The sequence below is a fragment of the Euprymna scolopes genome, chromosome 16 (genome assembly GCF_053919585.1).
Source record: "Euprymna scolopes isolate OS-2025 chromosome 16, ASM5391958v1, whole genome shotgun sequence".
NCBI lineage: Eukaryota > Metazoa > Mollusca > Cephalopoda > Sepiida > Sepiolidae > Euprymna > Euprymna scolopes.
The window spans coordinates 82,229,472-82,252,875 of NC_136497.1; positions in this window are offsets into that span (position 1 = coordinate 82,229,472).

The following is a 23,404-nucleotide window of genomic DNA, read 5'->3' on the forward strand; positions in this document are numbered from 1 at the left end:
AATATTCAAAACATCTCATCAAAACACTAGGGTCTTTAGCCTTTTTTTCTTCGTTCTACAGCATATATTCTAGATGACCTCCATTTAACTTTTGTTTTTTGGGGGTCACCCTGTATAAACATGTGAAAGATGAGGGGTCTCAGCAATGACAACAAGTGCAGGTTCTACCACACAGAATTAGAGAGTGTGAGTCACCTGACATCTAGCTGTAAGGTTCTCATGTGGAACAGCTTCTATAGAATGCAACACAATGGAACGTGTAAATATCTCCACTGGATGATCTGTAAAAGCTGAATATTGAATGGAGCAGCAAGTTGTAACCCCTCACGCAAGAGAAGGCGGCTAGGACTTCTGTTTATCTGAATTCTCGGCTCGTGTCGCCTAGTCTTCTCTAAGGTTGTTACATGAAATCTGGTATACTGAAAGCGAATATCGAAGCAGCAGGCAGGAAGAAAGACAACTCATGTAGACTATTCTACAGTGTTAATTTTCACAACTTATTTACAATTGTTTTTCTCAAAGTCTCAAAATCTCTTCACGGACAGCGACAGACGGTTGGATGAGGAAGGTGGAGGGGCCACGTCTCTATATGGTCTGTTCTTCTCCAACTCCAACTGCAACTGATTAATTTTAGCACGACAGGCGTATATATAGTAAGGTATGTGGATGGGGTGGAAACTTCCCCCCAGCCAATAAGATTTCGCCACGAATCGAAAGCCCCAGGTCCCTGCGTGGGCACAATTCCCATACTTGAAATCTGAATTTTAGGTCTCACGATTTCAAAGGCCAGATGTCAATTCTAACATCCGACCTTGAGTTCACCAAGGCCAGACAAGGTGATACGTGAAATTTCCTCTCATCAACTTTTAGCTGCAAAAATATATTTCTCTGGTTTCAAACAATATCTATTTTGACATGAAAATAAATATATATATTTATATTCTCTATCTTAAATCCTCGGGTTATCTGGCGTCACCCGGGAATGATAAGCTACCTCAGCGTAGTTCTAAAGCTCCTCAATGGGGAATTACGTCACAAAGTTCTAGGAACATATACCAGAAAGAACAGTGTGAAATGTCATGCAATTCCTACAACTACACCCGTATGAAAATTCACATATTGATATCAGACAAGAAAGAAAAAGAAGCAACCTTTGTAGAAGTTAGTGTCTCCAATGATGCTGGGTTAAAGAGAGCTGAGAGGGAAAAATAACGCAAGACAACGATCTTCTGTACAACATCAGAAGAAACTGGAATCTTAGGAAGATCTCTGTCATTCCAGTAATTATAGAAGAAACCAGATTTCATGAAAAAGAATTTCAAAAATACTTGGCAAATATAACCGGTGAACCAAGTGCCAGACAGATACAAATAATTGGACTTAAAGGGACAGTTAGAGTCAACAATTGTACTTAAAGGGACAGTTAGAGTCTTTAAAATATATTTCGATTTGAATATATAGGATATTGGGTGCATATTTGGCACTCGGTAGAATGCCACAACGCCAGCTAGACCAAAATAATAAGATGTTAAAAAAAAGAATATGTTCTTATACTTCTTGAATGAATAATATTAATTCATTTGGAAGACATCAACTTGATGCTAATGCTGTCCCACCTCCCTCCCTTAGAATGTAAACTTGGAAAATTCCTGTGGTTTTTGAAGGAACGGATTGTTTTGACAAAATTCATTCGCATAGTTTTGTACTGCTTGTATCTTTTTTCTATTTTTTTTTGTTTTTGTTTTTTCGCTTGTTCTGGCTGTGCAGAAAGCTGCACAAATTTGCATCCACGTTGTTCACTGTATATTCTTCATATTATGCACGTCACTTATCTTAATAAATGAACCAGCTGAAATGCACAAGGCAGAAAACATAACAACAAAACAACAATGGAAACAATAAACTAGGTGTAAATCGTACCATTATATTCATATGTTTATTTATTCCCTGTTTAAATGGCCGTGCATCTGTTAATATGCATCGTTCCTCTGCAATAACATTCATAACTATGCTTTTTAACACATTTAAAGTGGTAAAAGTTATAGTCCGTTGACTTAGAACGAGTGTTTTTTTCTCAAACTGATCGTTAGATATGGTTAGATTTGTGCCCATTTTTTCATTAAATACTAATACCTGTTGATCCCTAACTGTGCATCGTAATACTTATCTCGCTGCACCTTATCATAACAAAAATCCGTACAGACTTTCAGCCAGATCAGCTCAGCAGTTTCTGAGAAAAAGTAGAACAAACAAACAGAAAGACAGACTAAAAGAACTACGAAGAGCGTTTCAAATTTAACGACTGCTATATTTTATTCCACCGTAATGGATCAGAGAAAACTGCAAATTGCATTTTTATGATTCATATATTATGGATTTATAAACTGAAAGTTTGAATGCCAATTAACGTCAAATAAATGTGCCCAATGGAATAAATATGTATAATTCCTCAATAAAGGAAAGTAATGGATAAAAAATGTTTATGAAGAAATATTTTAATCAATTTTATTTTACTGTAAAAAATATGGTATTGCAAATAAAAGCATTTTAGTTTATAGAAATTATATTACCGTAAATAAATTTATTTTTTTGTAAATAAAATATTTTACAAAAAATATTTTACTGTAGATAAAATTCAGTTCTATTTCCAAAAAGAAGCATTTATTTCCGTATTACACTTTATATAATCAAATATATGTTACAGGTAAAAGTAAATAAATTGTACTTACATGATGATAAATTAGTGTGTTGATCGCATCAGTATAATTTGTTTGAATAGTTTCCCATTGGAATAACTAACATCACTTACTATGTTTTTCCTTGAGATGAATAATTGTCCTCAAAAGGTCTTTTGATAATACGTAGCAGTTGAAAAGATATCTAAGATATAGTTGAAAAGGAAGCTGCATTTTAATAGCTCATGCAAAATACTTGTTGTGGTAATATTAATTCCTGAAGCCAGCACAAATAGAATCTATAAATAGTTCTCTTTTTCAAACCAACCGAAAATATATTTCACCTGATAAGCTTTTCTTTATTAGAGGTAATCACTGCTTATCAATACCGAAACGCAATTCGAGGATAAGGTTTAATGAGTGTCAGGGAGATAGTGAGACATCCCCATCATAATTGTTTATGATGGAACTAGGATAGGTTTTAATTATTTAAGTGGGCGGCTCAAAAAGAACTTATTTACATTAGACTTCAAAACGACTATGTTATAGTCAGCTGGGAAGCATCCTCAAGGTATTGTATTCCACAGACATTGTTGATAGTTTTTGTAGCTAGACGAGTATTTGTAACGAAACATTTTATACAGGGGAGGAGCGCATAAGTTTAAACTCAGTTGAATACTTGTCATGAAAATAACGATAGATCAAAGATAGACATGTATCGTCACTTCTATGAGAAAGATAGTTTGATACAATGTCAAGTAGCTCCTCCCCAGAAGTGGCAACTTAGGACGAATTTGGCTTGATTAATATATAGACACAGGTTTTTGAATTACTTTAGCAACGAAAGAAGAGCACACATCGACCCAACAAAAATATATATTTACTAGAGCTTTGAAGATTTTCAAACATACATCGAAATTGTCCATGCGTTTTACAGCAGAAGAAAGTTGAGGCTTCACGCAGTTCAATACACAATCAAGTTTTTAAACGTCTGAAGATTTGGTCCCGACATAGATTTCAAGAATTCTTTTATTTATTATTTTAATCACACACGCACATACACACACAATCTTGTTTATTCACATAGTGTTTTTCTATACATGGCTTCAAGCAACAATGGCTACACTAAGTGGTGTTTTAAACAAGTCGGTTTGATTTTATTCTAATATTTGCCTCAGTCAATTATAATCGAAGCAGGGGGTGGACAAAGCTCAGAGATTTTTTATTATTTTTTTTACTTTCGTCTGTAGTACTTTTAATGCAATTCTGGTAATGTTGATATTTTGAATAGACAAACAGTAAAGTGTGGATATCACATAACAAATGCTAAGTCAATCTACTAAATCTGTAGATTAAATGACCAACATTGAAAATAAAAACCTTTTATTATCGTAAGATAAGTCAGCGTATTTGATATTTGTCATGTCATTGGTCAACTTCCAAGCAATCAATGAATCTTACTCCAGAAATGTTCAAATATCTCTGTCGGATGATAAACTAAAATTGTAAACTTAAAGGAATTAAGAGCAAAGCACTTAGCCTTATCACTGCACTGTAATGAAAATCACTACACCATATATTATGTTTCTGAATTTTTGAGATGGGAATTAATAAGTTGGATTATTTTGTATTATTTAACTACTGTTCTTATTTTGAGAGTTATTTTGACAACGTATCGGTTGATGTATCCGCCGACCTGCTCCAGATGCATCTTGCCGACCTCAGAAATCTTTCTCTTAAACTGGGGAATCTGCACAAATTTTTTTAATAGAGTAGCATGATCTACTACCATAAACCATGACTGATTAGAAGTCCTAAGTAATTTGCAATTACTGATAAGCAGTGAGTTTGTATATCTAAAAGCAAAAATAGGTTTAAGGCTGACAAAATTCATATTAGAATTATCCACAAAGACTCATAGCACAGTGGATAAGGTACTTGGTGAAATTTATTTAATTTAAGTTACTTCTGGAGGTTGACGTTTCACATATAAGTGTGAGGTGACACTCAAAATACAATTGTAAATTACTTTGACAAAAAGATTCCCGAGTTCAACAAGATACACCTGAAACAGGTTTGAGGTTACATCGGTCGAAACTTGTGAAAATAACACTCAATATAAGAATAGTAGTTCGAATACTCCAAATAATATGAATTACGCAACATATATAAACATGCAATATTGATCAATCATTTATTGTCAAGAAATAGCCAAGTGCAGCAAGCCATGTAAAAAGACAGCATATATTGCATCGATATAACATGCGAACTTGTGTTCGAGGCAACTTGCTACCTGGATATGGTAAGTTTCATTACGACCTACTTTGGCAGTCTCTTTCATAGAGCAGACCCACCAAGCATATAAGCGACTAAACTGGGTACCCGACGTAGCCCGGGTGTTTGGAGGTGTGTCCTGAGAAAAAAAAAGGTGGTAGTAGGCAAGCAGGTTCAAACCCATACAGTGAAGGCGGAAAAGAACGTGAAAAAAACGTGACATCTTCGCCGTTGCCTCCATCACCAAACCGGAAGTGGTGAAGGTTTAAATGAAGGCTAGTCAATCGAAAAAGGGGGTGACTTTCGAAAATATCAGCGAAAAAAGCGACCCCTCCTTGTAGAAAAGTGCCCAGTTGACGGTGAAGGAATTAATGTTTTAAGCTAATCGTTCGATATTTGTCTTCCGAAGCGTCAAGCTTCAAAGCAATACCAGTTTTGTGAAAATCCATCGCCTCTGTGTAAAGTTGTAGGCAGACATACATACATACATACATACATACATACATTCAAACATACATATTATAGAAGACTATAAAGAGAGTTAGAAGAGTGTACATCTATATAAAGCCTAATTGTTTGTTCAAAACAACTTTAAATCTTGATATGACAAGCATCGTCAATAACTCATCTGATAGATTGTGCCAGAGAGCAAAAAAAACACGGACAGAGAATTTTTTGCGAGAGACTGTCCGCAGAGACACAGTGTTTAGTTGATTTGGATTATAAACTTTTCTAAAGATGGATTTTCATTCTTGCTGATGATATTGTATGCCGGAATCAGGTTTCTTGGCTTAGTTTTTCCGTTTTGTATTCATCTTATCCAAAGTTGAAAATTAATAATACATAGATTGCAAAGAGGAAAGCGTATCAAGCCATGTAAAAAGACAATTAGAAGATATTGCATCTATATACTGTCTGAATGTTTGTCCAAGGCGATTTTAATTTTGAACATAGTACGCATATTGCGATGGGGTGATAAGATCCTCTAAAGCTATGTTTTCAATCCTCATTGATGCCAGAATCAGGTCTCCCTTTGCATTTTTTGCCACTCCAGATTTAGTAATATGTATAATCAGAATAAATTCTGTGTGCTCTTTTCAGTCTCTCAACGCCCTCGTACGGTCAGGGAAAATAAAGCATCCGTTTTATATTTAAACTATATTTTCAGTTTTTATCTTTCCTCTCTAATTATCAGTCGTTATGAATAGTCCAAGTTTAACACATTGTGAGAATCTCTACAAGAACCCTTGTCCTTCGGTCAATATACCATGCTTAACTTGAAATGAGAAATAGAAAGTGGACCTTGTATTTACTTTTGGAAATCGTATTTTGTTTTAAGTCCCCATATATAGATTGTGCTATATTTCTGACAAAGGAGAAAGAATTGCTGCATTATGGGTTGGATGGCGTTTGAGGTGGTTGTGATGTAAACATCTTCAATACTTTTATGGTATTCATCATCATTAACCTGTTAAGCTATCAGTATCTTTAATCTTTATCCTTGAGTTTCTTCTAGGCCTGACAGGTTATGATTCACTTGCAAAAAAATCACATTTTTATTGGTCTATGACATTTAAGTTTAAATAGCATTTTCGTTGGTCTATCATTGTTAACAAGCAAGCATTTTTTTTATTCTGTCATTTCTTTTTTTCAAGACTTATTTCCAATAAAGTTTCCAAGGCTACTGTGATAGGGATCATATTTACAGAAAGAGAAGGCTGGGTAGTAAGATGTTTGTTCACATTACATTGAAATGCCTATATGTTGGTACGGTCAGAGGAAAAAGGCAACAGTAAAGGAATTCCAGAGGCAAATGATTTCAGGAACGAGATCATTATCTCATGTTTTAATTTTCTAATCGTTTTCTTTTTTTATGGGGATGGGACATCCTCCTGGATCCCAAACATTATCACCCCCCAATATTTAAGTTGCTCCAACCGAGAGATCTTTTTAAGATTCTAACCGATCTTTTGAGTTCAATTGTTTGTATTTCTCTTGCACTTAGCTCACCGGGTATATTTGGCACGTAGTTTTTGAACTTCTTTTTCATAAGTCTTTTTGATCCTATGATTACTAGAATGATGGAGATTTTTTTTTTTTTTAAAGATTTCGGTTTATTTTCAAATCGTGCATAAGGATTTGGTATTTCGTTATCGTTTCCCTCTCAGCTCTGCTAAGGCCAGTATGCTAGGGACACTTACTTGAACTATTAGAGCTGAAAATCTTCTAGCATCTGAAATAGAGGCTAGTCAATCAAAAAGAGGGGGATTAAAATATCGGCGAAACAAGTAACACCTCCCTGTAAAAAAGTGTCTAGTTGAGGGTGAAGGAATTAATGTTTTTAGCCAAGGTTTCGATATTTGTCGTCCGAAGAGTCTAGTTTCAATACGATACAGATTTCGTAAAAATCCGTCATCTCTGTCGAAAGTTTTAGGCATACATACATACATACATACATACATACATACATACATACATACATACATACATATATTGAAACAGACACGTACGATTTATATAATAGATGCTCTTCAAAGTGCTCCCGTATATGGTTGTTTATTGTTTGGGCATTAGATATAAGAGAGTTTATATATTTTAATAGAAACAAAAAAGAAGAGAAACGTTATGTTCTTTATGCCTCTTGTGTACAAGAGTTGCAAAAGGGAGATAACCGAAATATTGAATGTTTCAGAAATATAAAAGAAAATATTCATGTTTTCATATTTTGTGATTTGTCTGCTTTAAAAGCATTAATGAGTTCATAACCAAAAGAGAATCAGAAAAATAGAAGAGAAAAATAAAAAGAAAACCACGCACAAACAAATTGATTGAAAATATTTTCTTTGCTTTTAAAAGGTTTTAATATGTTTGTTATTCTCGAGGGCTTCCGGTTCCTACGAATCATAATAGGCTTGTCTTTAGTTAAAGAATTTTGTGTATAACATGATTATGTTCGTGGCGGAAAGAGTTAGAAATATTTTGCAATTATTTTCGTATTTATAGAAGAGAGGAAAATGGAGTGAATAATTTCTGAAAGCTTTATTATTATATTAACCGTTATCAAATGCAAAAGAAAGGAAAAAAGAATAATATAATTAATTTTTTCCTGTCAAAGATTGATTGGAAAATAGTTTTTATGCTTAAAATTACACTTGTATTGGCCTTATTTCAGTCTCCAGATACAACGGACACCCTCTGCTGAGGTATCTATATAAGGAGTCTTGATTGAAGCAAATGTAGCACTATCCCAACCACTTTACTACCGATCCGCCATCCGCGTGAGTCATGCTGTTTATATCCCACCTTTCACAAGAAGTACAAATAATCAAAGTCTAATAAAAATGAAAACTCTAATAATGAACAAAAATGTTTTTACTGTAGAATAAGTGCACTTTGTCCACTACAAAATAAATACCTAACCAAAAGCATTGTTTACAAGGTCACAATATTTGCGAAAAAATCGAACAAGAAACATTACGTAGGTATGAACTCTCTGAATTTTAATACTAGATATTATAACCATAAAACACATTCAATACCCAAAAAACGCTAAAAAAAAACAACACTAGAAAAACATTACTGGAAGTTCAAAAAAGTAGATGCACGCCAATAATCGGGTGAAAAATAGTAGACTAAGCCAGTAGATGTCGAAAAGATGACGATCAATGTAGATTATGTCTGAATGAGAAATTATAAACTTAAATGTCCTCAAAAGCGAAATAGCAAATACAGAGAATTGATGTATAACATATGCCCCCATTATAAAATGTAATGTGGATACATGAAATAGCAATAATAATAATAATACATATAATAATAATAATAATAATAATAATAATAACAACAATCATAATAATAACAACAACAATAATGATAATACAAATAATAATAATAATACTAATAATAATAATAATAATAATAATAATAATAATAATACAATTCCCCCAAAATTAGTGAAAATTAGGCACCTTCTTATGTTCTTCCAGTGTACCAAATTTGATTCTCTGCGTTTAATAGCAATTTAACATTTAAAAAAATCAAAAAAATATTATACATACACAGGGTTTATATATATATATATATATATATATATATATATATATATATATATATATATATATATATATATATATATATATACGGTGGCACCAAAAAGAAAGTCTGTACTTGTCATTAAAAAAAACGCAAATATAAATTAAATTTGATGCAACTGTTTAAATAATCTATACCTCATTTCATTTGCCTTTTATTCCTCTATATTTTTTTTTCTGTTCATATTTGACTTTTAATTGAAGCATCCTTAAAAAATAACTTGAGAAGGCAAAAAGTAACATCGCACAATGAAAAGTTGTTATTTAAATGTAACCTCAGAACATTAATAAAACACAAATACAGCAGGAACACAATGAACTGGTAAATACTTAGTAACATAGACCAACAGAAAATTGACAGTCTGCAATATTTTGGGCATTATTTGAATTAGTCTGCGGCAATATTCCGGTGCAAGGGCATCACATTTCTCTTTAATTTTCGTCCAACGTTCTTCCAGATTTGAAATTTTATCATTGCGCAACTGTTGCTTGATGTAATGTCATACGTTTTTGATAAAATTAATGTCTGGAGGTAGTGCAGACCAATCCAAACACGGAATAACAAGCTCTTCAAGGAACCTCTTGACATTGCCAGCTGCGTGAATGGGAACATTATCCTATATAAAGATGGGATTATCATCCAAATTCCAACCAAAGTTGGGTAGAAAATGCCCAGCCAAAATATTAATGTATCGAATTAATTCGCCATTGAAATCGAACTAGAGGCCCTGGACCATTGGCACTAATAACGCCCCACATCAAAACTGGACCTCCACCACCTAGTAACGTTGAAGCTGTGCAGCTAGGATTACATTATTCGTCCTTCTCTCGACGGACGTACTGCCTACCATCACTGCCTAGCATATGAAACTTACTTTCGTCGCTAAAAATCACTTTCGACCAATATGGAGAGTCAAGATTTACATTGCTGCTGACGAAGTCCAGACTGCACTTTCTGTTCTTGACAAAAATCATTGGCTTGCGTCTTGCAACACAGTCTTGCAAATTAAATTCCTTCAACCTTTTCTTAACTATAGAAAGAGAGCAGTTTTTAACAAGATTTCACTGTTGTTGGATTTTGGGAGCCATTTCTAGACTTTTTATTAGGCTGCGGATCTTGATAGCATTAAGTTAATCTAGGACGACCAGATCACGAACACTGCCGGTGTTTTGGTAATTTTTCACAGTCTTTCGTACCGTTTTCTCATCACATTTACATCTGTGGCCGATTTTTCGATTGGATAAAGCAGAAAGGTGAAGATTAATGAGTTCATGACGATCACGAAGAGAAAGTCGTTGTATAAGCAGTAACAACAAAAATTACGACTAGAGATGCTTTGTTGGCTAAAAGGTGGATATTTTAAGCTCATTTGTTGCTGCGGAGTTTTTTTTTTTTTTTTTTGCCTCCTCAATTTGAAGTCAATTTTTTCAATTGACGTGAAAATAGGATACTTCAATTAAATGTCAAATAAGAACAGGAAAATTATTGAAGAATAAAGAGGGAATGAAATGAGGCTTAGCTTAGTTACATTTAATTAAGCTAAACTTTTGGGTTTTGAATAAATGACAAGTGTGGACTTCTTTTTCGCGTCACCAAACACACACACACACACACACACACACACACATATATATATATATATATATATATATATATATATATATATATATAGTAATTTATAAAATATATATGGCGATTAAGCTACACACGCGTATATATATATATATAATATATAATATATATATATATATATATATATATATATATGTAGCTTATGCATAAACCTGACGAATCCTATACTGAATGAAACGCAGAATATTCAGTGTAGCTTAATCGCCATGTATATTTTATAAATTACTAACTAGCTCTACCTACGTATTGAGCACTTTTGAAGTAAATACTTAAAGTTTACGCATAAATCTATACTTTCGTATATTAGGTTTATGTGAGTAAATGAAGTAGTTATATATATATATATATATATATATATATATATATGTGTGTGTGTGTGTGTGCGTGTGTGTGTGTGTGTGTCTATATTTTTATTTCAGAAAGTTTAAATGAGTTTAACTTGTCTAAACTTTCTGATAATAAACATATAAATAACACGCCCTCATTTTCTGACTTTTTATTCATAAGAAAGCACTTTGCGGGAACCTAGCTTTCCAAAAATATTACTAATGCCTATATATATATGCATGTGTATATACATATATGCATATATATATATATATATATATATATATATATATATATATATAGTTTATATATATGTACGTATATATATATATATGTATATACATATATATATGTATATGTATATATATATGTATATATATGTGTATGTGTATATGTATATATATGCATACACATTTGTATATATATACATGTATATATATGTATATATATGTGTATATGTATGTATATATGTATATATGTGCATATATGTATGTATATATATGTATATATATATGTGTATATATGTATATATATGTGTATGTATATATATGTATATATACGTATGTGTATAGTTATGAATATGTATACATATGTATATATATGTATGTGTATATTTATGTGTATATATATATGTATATATATATATATATATATATATATATATATATATATATATGTGTGTGTGTGTGTGTGTGTGTGTGTGTACATTGATATATACACACACTTTATATGCAGGGTGCAGTTAACAAAGTAAATATGCTCTTAAACAAGCTTTCTCGTTATTTGCCATATAACATGTTATTTTTACATATATATATATATATATATATATATATATATATATATATATATATATATATATATACGCTTGTGTGTGTGTGTGTGTATGTGCGTTCGTGCTGGTAAGCATGTTAATTGCTTATAATTGCACAACTAAGATAATTATTTAATTTTAACAAAATACTTAACAAAGATTCTTAACAAGCTCAGGTAAATCTAATTAATATGATAATTGCTCTGCAAGATCATCTATCGCAGGCAACGGAACAGACGAAAGAGGAAATAGATGATGGAACGTTAAATGTAGACAAAGTGTTTGATTTGAAAAATAGAATTAAAACACTTTTTGATGCTTATACAATCGACATTTCGTCCTTATCTCCCCCCTCTACTCCGTAAACAATAATAATTAAATTTATCAGCCGAAATGAAACCACTGTTGGCGGAAAAATGACAAATAAATATATGGAAAACGATAAAGAATTAAGTCAAGAAATTAAGTTGGAAGAAGAAGAAGAAGAAGAAGAAGAAGAAGAAGAAGAAGAAGAAGAAGAAGAAGAAGAAGAAGAAGTAGAAGAAGAAAGCGGAGGAGGATGTAGTGGTAGTGCTAGGTGAGGAGGCGAAGGGGGTAGAGGAGGAAGAGGAGGAGGAGAAGAAAGGCATTTACGTTCGTTCTTTTTATTGTGGTTTATTTGCTGTTGCATATAAATATGTTTGAATTTAACTTAGAGACTTTCGTGTAGTAGTAAGTTTATATTAAAGCCGAACACCTGGGAATCTCTGGTGTTTTTTTAATGTTTTATTTTATTAAGGTGAGTAGAAGTTGCTACTAAAAGGATTTCAGATTAAAAAATAAAACAGATAGATTGACAAATAAGTAGACAACTAGATGAGAAGAAGAAAGAAAAGAAAGTGAAGAAGAAGAACAACAACAAGAAAAATGATGCTTTATAAGAAAAAAGCGAGAATAAGGAAATAGAATTATAAAAAAAAACAACAGAAAAAGGAGAAGAACAATATAAACAAAATGTATTTGTTGTAGAAATTGCTCCAGACAAGGCAGGGAAATACGAGAAAAAAAACTGCTTCAAGATCAAAACTAACCAAAAATATTAACCTGCTGAAAACAACAATTCTTCCCTTTTTTGTAAGAAACATCGCTCATAAAATGTGAGGACTGCTGGGCAAAATAAGGGAAGGCGAGATTTACGAGACTGCGATAGTAAACTCAAGTTTCATTTTCTCTTCTCCTTTCGGTGAATATTTTGAAACATGAATTAAAAATTAAATTTATTTTGGGAATCTGACTCAAGTCAATGATGAAAACGATACATTACGAAAGATTTTGATAGCTTGAAATAGATATACTTGAATGTTGATATATTTAGGCTGAGCTCAACAAGCCTGACTCCCATCTTCTATAATATAAATCTCACCTATCTGTTTAAATGTATGTATGTATGTATGTATGTATGTATGCTTAAAACTTTCGACAGGTGCGTCGGAACGTGACGAAACCGATATCATTTTAAACCTCGAACTTTCGGACGACAAATATCAGACACATTAGCCAAAATAATTAATTCCTTCACCCGCAAAGGGGCAGTTTTCTACAAGGAGGGTCGCCTTTTTCGCCGATATTTTCATAGTCATCCCGTCTTTTCGATTGATTAGCATTAATTTTAACATTCGCTTCTTCCGGTTTAGCGATGGGCCCAACGGCAAAGATATCACTTTTTATTTTCACATTCTTTGCCTCCTTTGTGGTACGGGTCGAGCCTGCCTGCCTACTATCATTTTTTTTTTTTTTGCTCAGCACACACCTCCAAACACCCGGCAACGCCGGGCACCCAGGCTTGTCACAAAATCAACAGTTATTCCGTATATGTATCATATAATTTTCCAATTTCCAACGTATTTGTGTTAGGATAAAAAAAGCGCAATACAAAAGATAACTCCCATTCTCTTAAATCCCTAAAATAAACATTGTCTGAAATGCTTCAATGAGTGACACTATTCCAAGAATTATTCGAATTGAAGAGGGATTTAATCTTTGTTGCTTATGGCAGAGTTTTTCAGGCGCATTGGTTCTTCTGCCCCACAGACGCCTTTTTTTTTTTGTTACAAGAGTACGTTGATTTTGAAAGTTCTTGTCCAATATTTTTTATTCAATTTATTTTTTCTATGTTTTATCACCACTTCAAACATGACAGGTCACAGATTCAAGTGTTAAAGTTTCAACCTTCTGTGATGGAAAATTATTTTTCCTGGGATTTTCGCTTGTCAAGCATCTGAACTGTAATCCAAATATTGGCTGTCTTAATCTCATCTAAGTATTGAAGATCCGGATTAACTATCCGCTGAAATCTGCTACTTGGGATCACTGAACATAAAGAAAATCAAGAAAATTACAAGAAGAAAAATCTCTCTGTCTTTTTGCCTCTCTAAATATATATATAGATATAAAGAGAAATATATATGGCTTCTGTTGCCGGGTTCGAATCTATCTATGTTAATCGTGACACCCTGTACTGATGTTTCTCGAAAGGATGAAAAACTAGTGTCTGTAGGTATTAAATAATTATTATAGTAAATAGTTATGTTAGCTCCTTTAAGAAACTCGTTTCTTATCGTTGAGCACTTTCGGTTAAAATAAAATAAAAAGTAGCTCATATGTGCGGATCATCATATAGCAGATGTTAATAAGCATTTAAAAAATAAATGTTTAAATTTCAACAATATTTTCTCGCGGCAAATGGTAGCAGAATGTATTAGGTCCTTGCTAATGAAGCCAGAAATGGCTTCTGTTGCCGGGTTCGAATCTATCGACTGGCGTTAATCATGACACACTCCACTGATGATTCTCAAAAGAATGAAACACTAGTGTATGTAGGTATTTAATAATTGTTATAGTAAAATATTATATATACACTGCTGATCAAAAATTTAAGATCACTTAAAAATCTTTTTAAAAAACCCCAACTTTTTTAAGGATAGATTTTAAACTTTTTCGACTTAAGGTTACCAATACTACAATCTAAAATGTTATGGAAACAAAAGGCTAAATTCCAAAAATTTATTTTTTAAATTTACATTTTTATTAAATTAGCCTTTTTACACATGATCAAAATTATAAGATCAGAGACAAAGTTTCTATTAAATTGTAAAAAAGTGTATGAAAAGTGTTTGAAAACTATTCAACAGTCAAACTTAATGAGTTCTACCTCCACTACCTTTAATGACTTCAAAAATTATTTGAAGCATGCTAGAAATAAGGGTTTTCATTAAGGTGTAGAGTATCCTGCTCCAGTGTCTTAAGATGGCTTCATGAAGTTCATTATTTGTTGAATATTGTTTGCCATTTCGATAAACCTCTCTTGTAGTCCATCCCCAAACATTTTCAATTGGGTTCAAATCCGATGAGCATGCAGGATGTCTCAAGAGATGGACTCCATTTTTCTTGTAAAAAGCTCAAGGTCCGTCTTGCAGTGTGGATTGTAGCATTATCCTATTGGAATAACCATCCATCCCCACACAAACGATGACCATCTATCATCAAAGATGCTTTTTGTAGCATGCTAAATAACTAGCTGCTGTCTGACGACCTTGCACCACCTGGAGCACCATCGTCCCTTTTGTGGGAAAAGGCACCCCATACCATTACGGACCCTCCACTACTATGACGTGTGGAAAAAATTTCAAGGGGCATGTTTTTGTCATGCCAATATCGCTGGAAGACATCAGAACCATCTAAATTGATTTTTTTCTAATCAGAAAACAGGACTTTCTAACACTTCTAAACGTCTCAGGTTTGGTATTCACGACCAAATTTGTTTATGCTTTTTATTTATCATGCCTTTTTGTTGTAAGTGTCGTCTGATGGTTACTGGACTGCAATAAGTATCTGTATCATCCTTAATTTGGCTAGTAGAAAGTCCTCTGTCATTTATAACAACCCGTCTGACTCTCCTACTCAATGCAGGAGAAATTTCGGAGGCCTACCAAAGGATTTTGCTTTTCCATAATTCTCAGTGTTCTTTAGAAAGTTACAAATAACAGCTTTACTGCGATTTACCTTAGCTGCTATCGCTCGCTGTGACAAACCTTACTTACCTAAGAATTCGAGAGCGCTCAACTTCGGTTAGTTTTCTTGCTTTAGGAATGGTAACGGGTTTTCACGGTGATTGCTAATCTCTAACTGAACTAAAAACATTAGAATTACCATAAATCTAACAATTTATACTCTTGGTCTTATAATTTTGATCATGTGTAAAAAGCCTAATGTAATAAAAATGCAAATTTTAAAATGAAATTTTTGGAATGTACCTTTTGGTTTCCATAACCTTTTATATTATAGTATTAGTAATCTTAAGTCGGAAGAGTTTAAAATATATCCTTAAAAAAGGTTTCTTTTTAAAGATTTTTAAATGGCCTTACATTTTCATCAGAAGTGTAGATATATATATATATATATATATATATATACATATATATATACACACATATATATATATAATAAAACAATAATTATTCTTTATACCTACAGACACAAGTTTTTCCTGCTTACGCCATTATCAGTACATGGATTACAATTCTTGTCTGTAATGAAATTCGAACACAGCCACAAAGCCATGTCTTGCTCCATCTCCCAGGCCTTTACTTCAGGGTCACCAAACAATTGCCCATGGAATGAAAGCCATTAAGAACTATTAAACGCAGAATTCGGACGAATACATCAGAAAACCGAGTGTTCGAATATATGGATGTGGTGAACATTGTATAAACGCAAGTCGATTGCCTTCTAATTATTATTCCACAGAATAGAAATTTAAAAACGGACAAAATTTATAGCCTGATTAATGTTGAATTGATTAAATGGTTAAATTTTTGTTTAGTAAGTACTGCAATTGCATTCGTGGCACTTTATCATAAAAAGTCTTCAGCTAGATCGCCGAATAGTGTCTGAGAAAAAGTAGAACTTATGTACTAATTCCTATTAATCTCTCTCTGCATAAACCAGACAGATTAATACTTAGTTCGCTGCACAATATCATAGCAGGGGTCCATACAAAATTTCAGATCGACCAAATAATAAATAATAAATTTGTTGAATTTTATTTTTAATTTAAAGAATTTAATTCCAGATTTGCATATATATATATATATATATATATATATATATATATATATATATATATATATATATATATAGAGAGAGAGAGAGAGAGAGAGAGAGAGAGAGAGAGAGAGACAGACAGACAGACATACAGACAGACGGACAGACAGAGACAGACAGACAGAGAGAACTAAAACTAAATGTATTGTTCCAAAATCTTCTCTGCTGAGGACCTGCGGAAGCTTGACTTTGAAATCCTGTCGTAGCTTAAACATTTATGCTTATATGTATCCAAACTTCTTTGTATGAATATAATTTATACGTAAATATAGCTTTACTTGTTTAGGCGTATTTAGTCGAACTCAGGAATCTTTCTGTCGAACTCGGAAATCTTTATTAAATCTATGAGATTAGCCTCCTCTCGTTTTCTTTTCAGCTATGCCTGTGTAAAAATCCTAAGTAATTACACTTGTAATTCAAATGTCGCCCGTACTGAGAATTGATCCATCGACTTCCAGAAGAGTGTCAATTTACCACTAAATTCTAGCAAGTACGTTATCCACGACGCCCCGCGTTTGGATCAAAATAATACGAATGCACTAGTATTTAATAAATCATATGCAAGGTACCAGAGGCAATTACACATTTTTTTCTCCCACAAAAACTACAGACAAAAATTTTATTTTTCTCTGGTGACTGGAAAAAATCGTTGACGAATTATCACATTACGAATTGGATACTGTTGTAGGAGTTTCGTAAATATGGGCCCTGTAGACGCCTTTGTAGAGAAAATGTTCAAAACTAATGCAGCTCGTAATAATTTAAGGTGTTTATATAGGTCCATATAAAATATCATTGCAGTTGGTTAATGATTATTAGATACTGATTTAGGGAGATAACTAAATGTGGGGCCCCTTGTCCCCTGAAATGAACTTTGATCAAATTGAAAATAGCGTTGCGAGTTTTCTCAGGAACACTTACATAATATTCCGTTATAAAATATCTAGTAAGTTCCACAAACATTAATGTAAACATTCAGCCTATCTATCTATCTATCTATATTAATATACAAATATATATATATATATATATATATATATATATATATACATACTATTATACAAAGTAACTGTTGTCTCTCTCTCTCTCTCTCCCTCTCTCTCTCTCTGTAAATGCGTTCCTTATGGACACGAAATCGATTTTTTTTTAATTTCACACAAAGGTATTTCATGTGCCTGGCAGTGTTTTTAGATAGTTTTCTTTCATCGGGATGTCTTCGATAATCGAAATAATTTGAGAAAAACAGGAACAGGCAATTTTGACTAAAGTTAACACCTTACAAAGCCTAACATCACAAGTGCATTTGAGAATGATTTCCATATCAGCTTAAAGGCTCGTCATATAAAATCAACATTGAGTCCTTTGATATGACAGGGGTGCGTTCGAAATGGATGTTTCTGTTTAACGAACAATTTCCCAATGATACATCACTTTTTAATTTTTAACTAAAATTTAAGTCATTAGCACAGCAAGACCATGCATATAAAATCAACAGTAGGTTCTTTGATATGACAGGGAGGCGTTTCGATGAAAATAAATGCATGGGAAAGTAAAACAGTCATGGATAATCATTCAATCCCACGCAACGTTGAGTCTCCCTGCTATATATATATATATATATATATATATATATATATATATATATATATATATATATAATTATATATATATATATATATATATACTAACAATCAATATTAAGGTACCGATACACATTCATGAGGATGTTTCAGTCATCATGAATATGTTGTAATACCGAAAGGTTTATGTAAAAATAAATAGAAAGTATATCTTGCTCTACCCTGATCACTCTTGTATAAACCTCGTTATATTTATTGGATATCTTACCTTCGAATTATATTAACCGGGAATGTTTATATATATATATATATATATATATATATATATATATATATATATATATATATATATAGAGAGAGAGAGAGAGAGAGAGAGAGAGAGGAAATAAACGGGAATGTATATATATAGTCTAAAGAAGCTTTGAATAAAAAAATGGAAAAATAAAAATAAAAATTGGAGTTAAAATTCCCGGCTATGAAAAAATATATAAACTTTAACCTATCGCAGACTTAGCACCTACATAATCCGACTTTTAAAATGTTTATAATGACCAAAGAGAATTCATTTATATAAGGATAAAAAAAGAAGTCTTAACTAAAATTGTTACATAGAAATAGACTTAGCATTTGCATAAGCCGATTTTGCAAAAGTCTTCAATTTTAAAACAGAATTTAACTACATATATATATAGGAAATAAATAGGAATTTAACTATATATATATATGTATAGGAAATAAACGAAAGTTATAAAAAAGAAAACGTGAGTCTTTGAATTTTCAACAAAATTTTGCACTATATATATATATATATATATACACGTGTGTGTGTGTGTGTGTGTGTGTGTGTGTGTGTGTGTGTGTGTGTGTGTGTGTGTGTGTGTGTGACAATAGCCTGTAAAAAGATATAGCTGAATGACTTCCCTTCAGCGCTGGATAAAACAACAGGGTAACTGTTCTTTGGAAGCAATCTCCAACAATTGAAAGAAGTTTGAAAGTGAAAAATTGTGAGATTTCGTGCGAGAAGTTTCCCCTCGAAAATCCCCAAAGGGACGAAAGTACGAAGGTGGAAATTTGAAAAAGAGAAACTCGGATGATGCAATAAGGAAAGGAAGAAAAAAAAATAAAGGAGTATGGCACGACATTATAATGTGTTTCCACCTTTTCCTCCGCAAGGGATGGAATGCAAGATGTTGCAGTAGCTCTTCAATGCACAAAGGTTCAATGAAAAAAAAAAGGGAGCATGCAACTCCCCCTTACCCCCAAAGGGTCTAAGAGGTATTCATCCTATTTAAATATGGATATGTTTTTTGTTTTTTTGGTATTTGTTAATTTTTTTTTTTCAATAATTTTTTAATTTCATTTCTTTTTTTTTTTTTTGCACAATTACGAGTTGCCTCTACATCAGATATGTTGAATATACATTTTATTTTTACCTTTTTTTTTTCTCTCCGATATGTTCTTCGTTTCATTTATCTTTTCTTCAATCTTTTTTTACTGTGTTTCTTTATGCTTTGTATCTCTCTTTTTATTTCTCGCCATCTCCCTCATTTATTTTTCTATTTCAAACTTTAATCACACAACAAAACATATTCGGTAAAACGTAATTATTCTTCGTATTTAACCGAATATACCTTCTACCATAATATGCCTCTCTCATGTGATTTCTCTCTCTCTCTCTCTCTCTCTCTCTCTCTCTCTATCTCTCTCTCTCTCTCTTTCTCTTTTATTCTCTTTCTCACACCCCTTATCTTTCTTAGAAGCTATTCGTGAAAATTCAGATACCGGTAATATTTGTGAAATATTCACAATATATTAGTGTTGGGACGATTAATCGAAATCAGAATCGGGAATTGTAAAAGTCGGAACATTTGGAGGCGTCGGAATCGGTATCGGAATCGGATGTATTGGTGCCTTTTTTTCCGATGCCAAATCGATTCTTTTAATTGTCTTTTTTAAAGTTGATTTTGTTTAAAGTAAAATCTTCCATTATGTGTAATAATGATTAAAATAGTAAATATTTATTGATTTAAAAATTCCAGAAAGGCTAAAATCGATAGATCATCTTCTATGAGTGTCATTTTGACGTGTAGGAAAATATCTGCACATTTAACATGTGTTTTTACGAAATCGAAATTTATTAAGAATCGGATCGGAATCTATAATTGATATTGTTAAATCGGGAATTTAGCACCGAATCGGTGATTGTATCGAAATCGGGAAAAATATTGGAATCGTCCAATCAGTACAATATATCTTCCCCAAATTCCAGTGTTATAGTGTAATTCAAAATAGTTTAACGGGGTTAATATGGGCACAATCTATGATATATTTGAATATTAAAATAGAATATTCAAATATATCACTTTACATATTTGTTATTTGATATATCTACTCTCAGACTCTCTCTCTCTCTCTCTCTCTCTCTCACTATACATATATGTATGTATATGTATAGATAAATAATAATAATTATTATTTTATTATAATTATGAAGCTCCTTTAATAATACTTAAGGATGGGCACTGTCTGCGGAATTATAACTAAGACAGTCAACTAGCGTCTATGCAATGTTCACGACTTCCGCTCTGATGAACTACACATTTGTACAATAAATATAATTTTATGATTTATTTTAATTTAAAGTTCGCGGCCCCTAAATAAAACAGCCTTTGCGTTCAATTTGTATGTAAGTATTTTCTTTGCTTACTGCATTTACATCCTCTTAACGTTAATACTCGCTATGAAGACAGAGACAAACTCACACCACTTCACTGTAGAAGTTACCACATGCCAAAAGATCCCCTACTTTGATAGCTTCTTTCCTTGGACAACTTGCTTTTGTAATTTCCTCTCGCACTGTTACCTGCTTCCAATATTGCGCTAGAATGCAGGAATTTAAAATTAAATATAGAAATACTTCTTATTGCGCAACTCCATACCCAGTTAGTCCCTTACACCCTTGTCCCTTACTACAATAACGCCTTGTGATTCATTGACATATTTCTACAACTAGCAGAGAGAAAGGCAACGTCAACAGCCTAATTACATAACCTTTTTTAAATTTCGGCATCTAGTTCTGTTTTTCTTTGCCAACTTCCATTCCAGAACAAAAATGCACCCTCCACCAAGGGAGAGTTAACCATCAGACGACGACGATAACAATTTCCCAGTATCGAAAGACTACATAATTGATAATTGGTGTATGATTTAATTATACTGTTAATTATGTTGATTTGTATTTGATAAAAAGTATATAGTTTATATTACTTAAATATGATATTTTACTTTTGCAGATTTAGTATTTATTATTAGAGAACCAATTCTCTATTGATTATTACATTGTACCTAATACATACTAATGACTTCAAAAGTTAAAAAAACTATATATGATTTAGTTGCTATCAGATAGAATCGAAACCAAAACATTTAGCTCTCTACCGGTATTTGTTACCATTCGAACTTACAATACATGCATATCAAAACTTGACAAATTAACGCATTTAAACGTATAAAAATGTATAATTCATCAAACATGCCCATCACATAAAACTACGCCTACCAAGTTCCAATTTTTCAATTTTGATTCTTTAGCAACTACTTTTTAAGCTATAAACCTAATCGATTTTGTTCCATAGGTTCGAATATCCCGTATATCAAGTTTCAAGTATGTAGTTAAAAAATGACAGATGAGTTTGGTGGAGCTCCTTCTTCAGACAGAAAATGTTACTTTTATAATATATATAGATTTTATTTTGACATAGAAAACATTAGACCATACCCTTTAAGGGGAGATAATGCCATTCTAATTTTTATAAAAATCAAGAAATGAAGAAAATAAAAAAATGCAATAACTTTCTCTTTTATAATGTTACTTTACAAAGTAAAGAATTTTTTAATGATATTACAAATTATGGTTGTCCGGAAGACGCTTTATTGTATATTGTTTTTGTAGTATACGTTTTGTATTTTTTAACAAACTCTTTTAAATGGATTTTAAAAATGACATTTGAATAAGACGATAACAATTTTCTAATTCGGGAATAGAAACTATTTTATTTCGAAAAATGAAAAAGAATAATCATTTGTTTTATTATTACTATTTTGGAAGTTTAAAAAACGTTCTTTTACTCCGAAATATTAACATAATCATAAATAATATAATGTATATAATATAATAATAATAAAACAATAAAGAGGAGTCAACGAAATAAAAAAAATAGGTAGCCACTTTACAGCTGAGGAAGCAAAAATTGAATTAAAAAATAAGCAGTCTTTTATGACTGCTAATATCGCTGATAAAAAAACTAACAACAACAAATCTTATATATAAAGCGATAAGAATCGCGCATAAAATCTGACAAGGTATCTTGGCTCAGCGGTAAAACGCTAGCCTGCCGTATTGTGTTCTTGTGAGTTTGATATATTACTAGAAAATGTAGCCATTCTGACGACGGGCGATACCTAAAAAGACGGGTTCATAGATAAGTTTTACGCACGTGAAAATAGTTATATTAAATTAGTATTTGACTATTTAATAAATAAAAAAATAATATATAGGTATTTAATAAGGAGGCATAGAATGCAAAAGGCGTCAGAATAGTGGGATGAACAATAATAATAATAATAATAATAATAATAATAATAATAATAATAACAATAATAATAATAATAATAACAACAACAATAATAATAATAATAATAACAATAATAATAATAATAATAATAACAACAATGATAATAATAACAATAATAATAATAATAATAATAACAATAATAACAACAATAATAATAATAATAATAACGTAAGACATCTCAATATTTTTCAAAAAATATTTATTTTTCATGTACTATTTAAGTACATTTGGTTT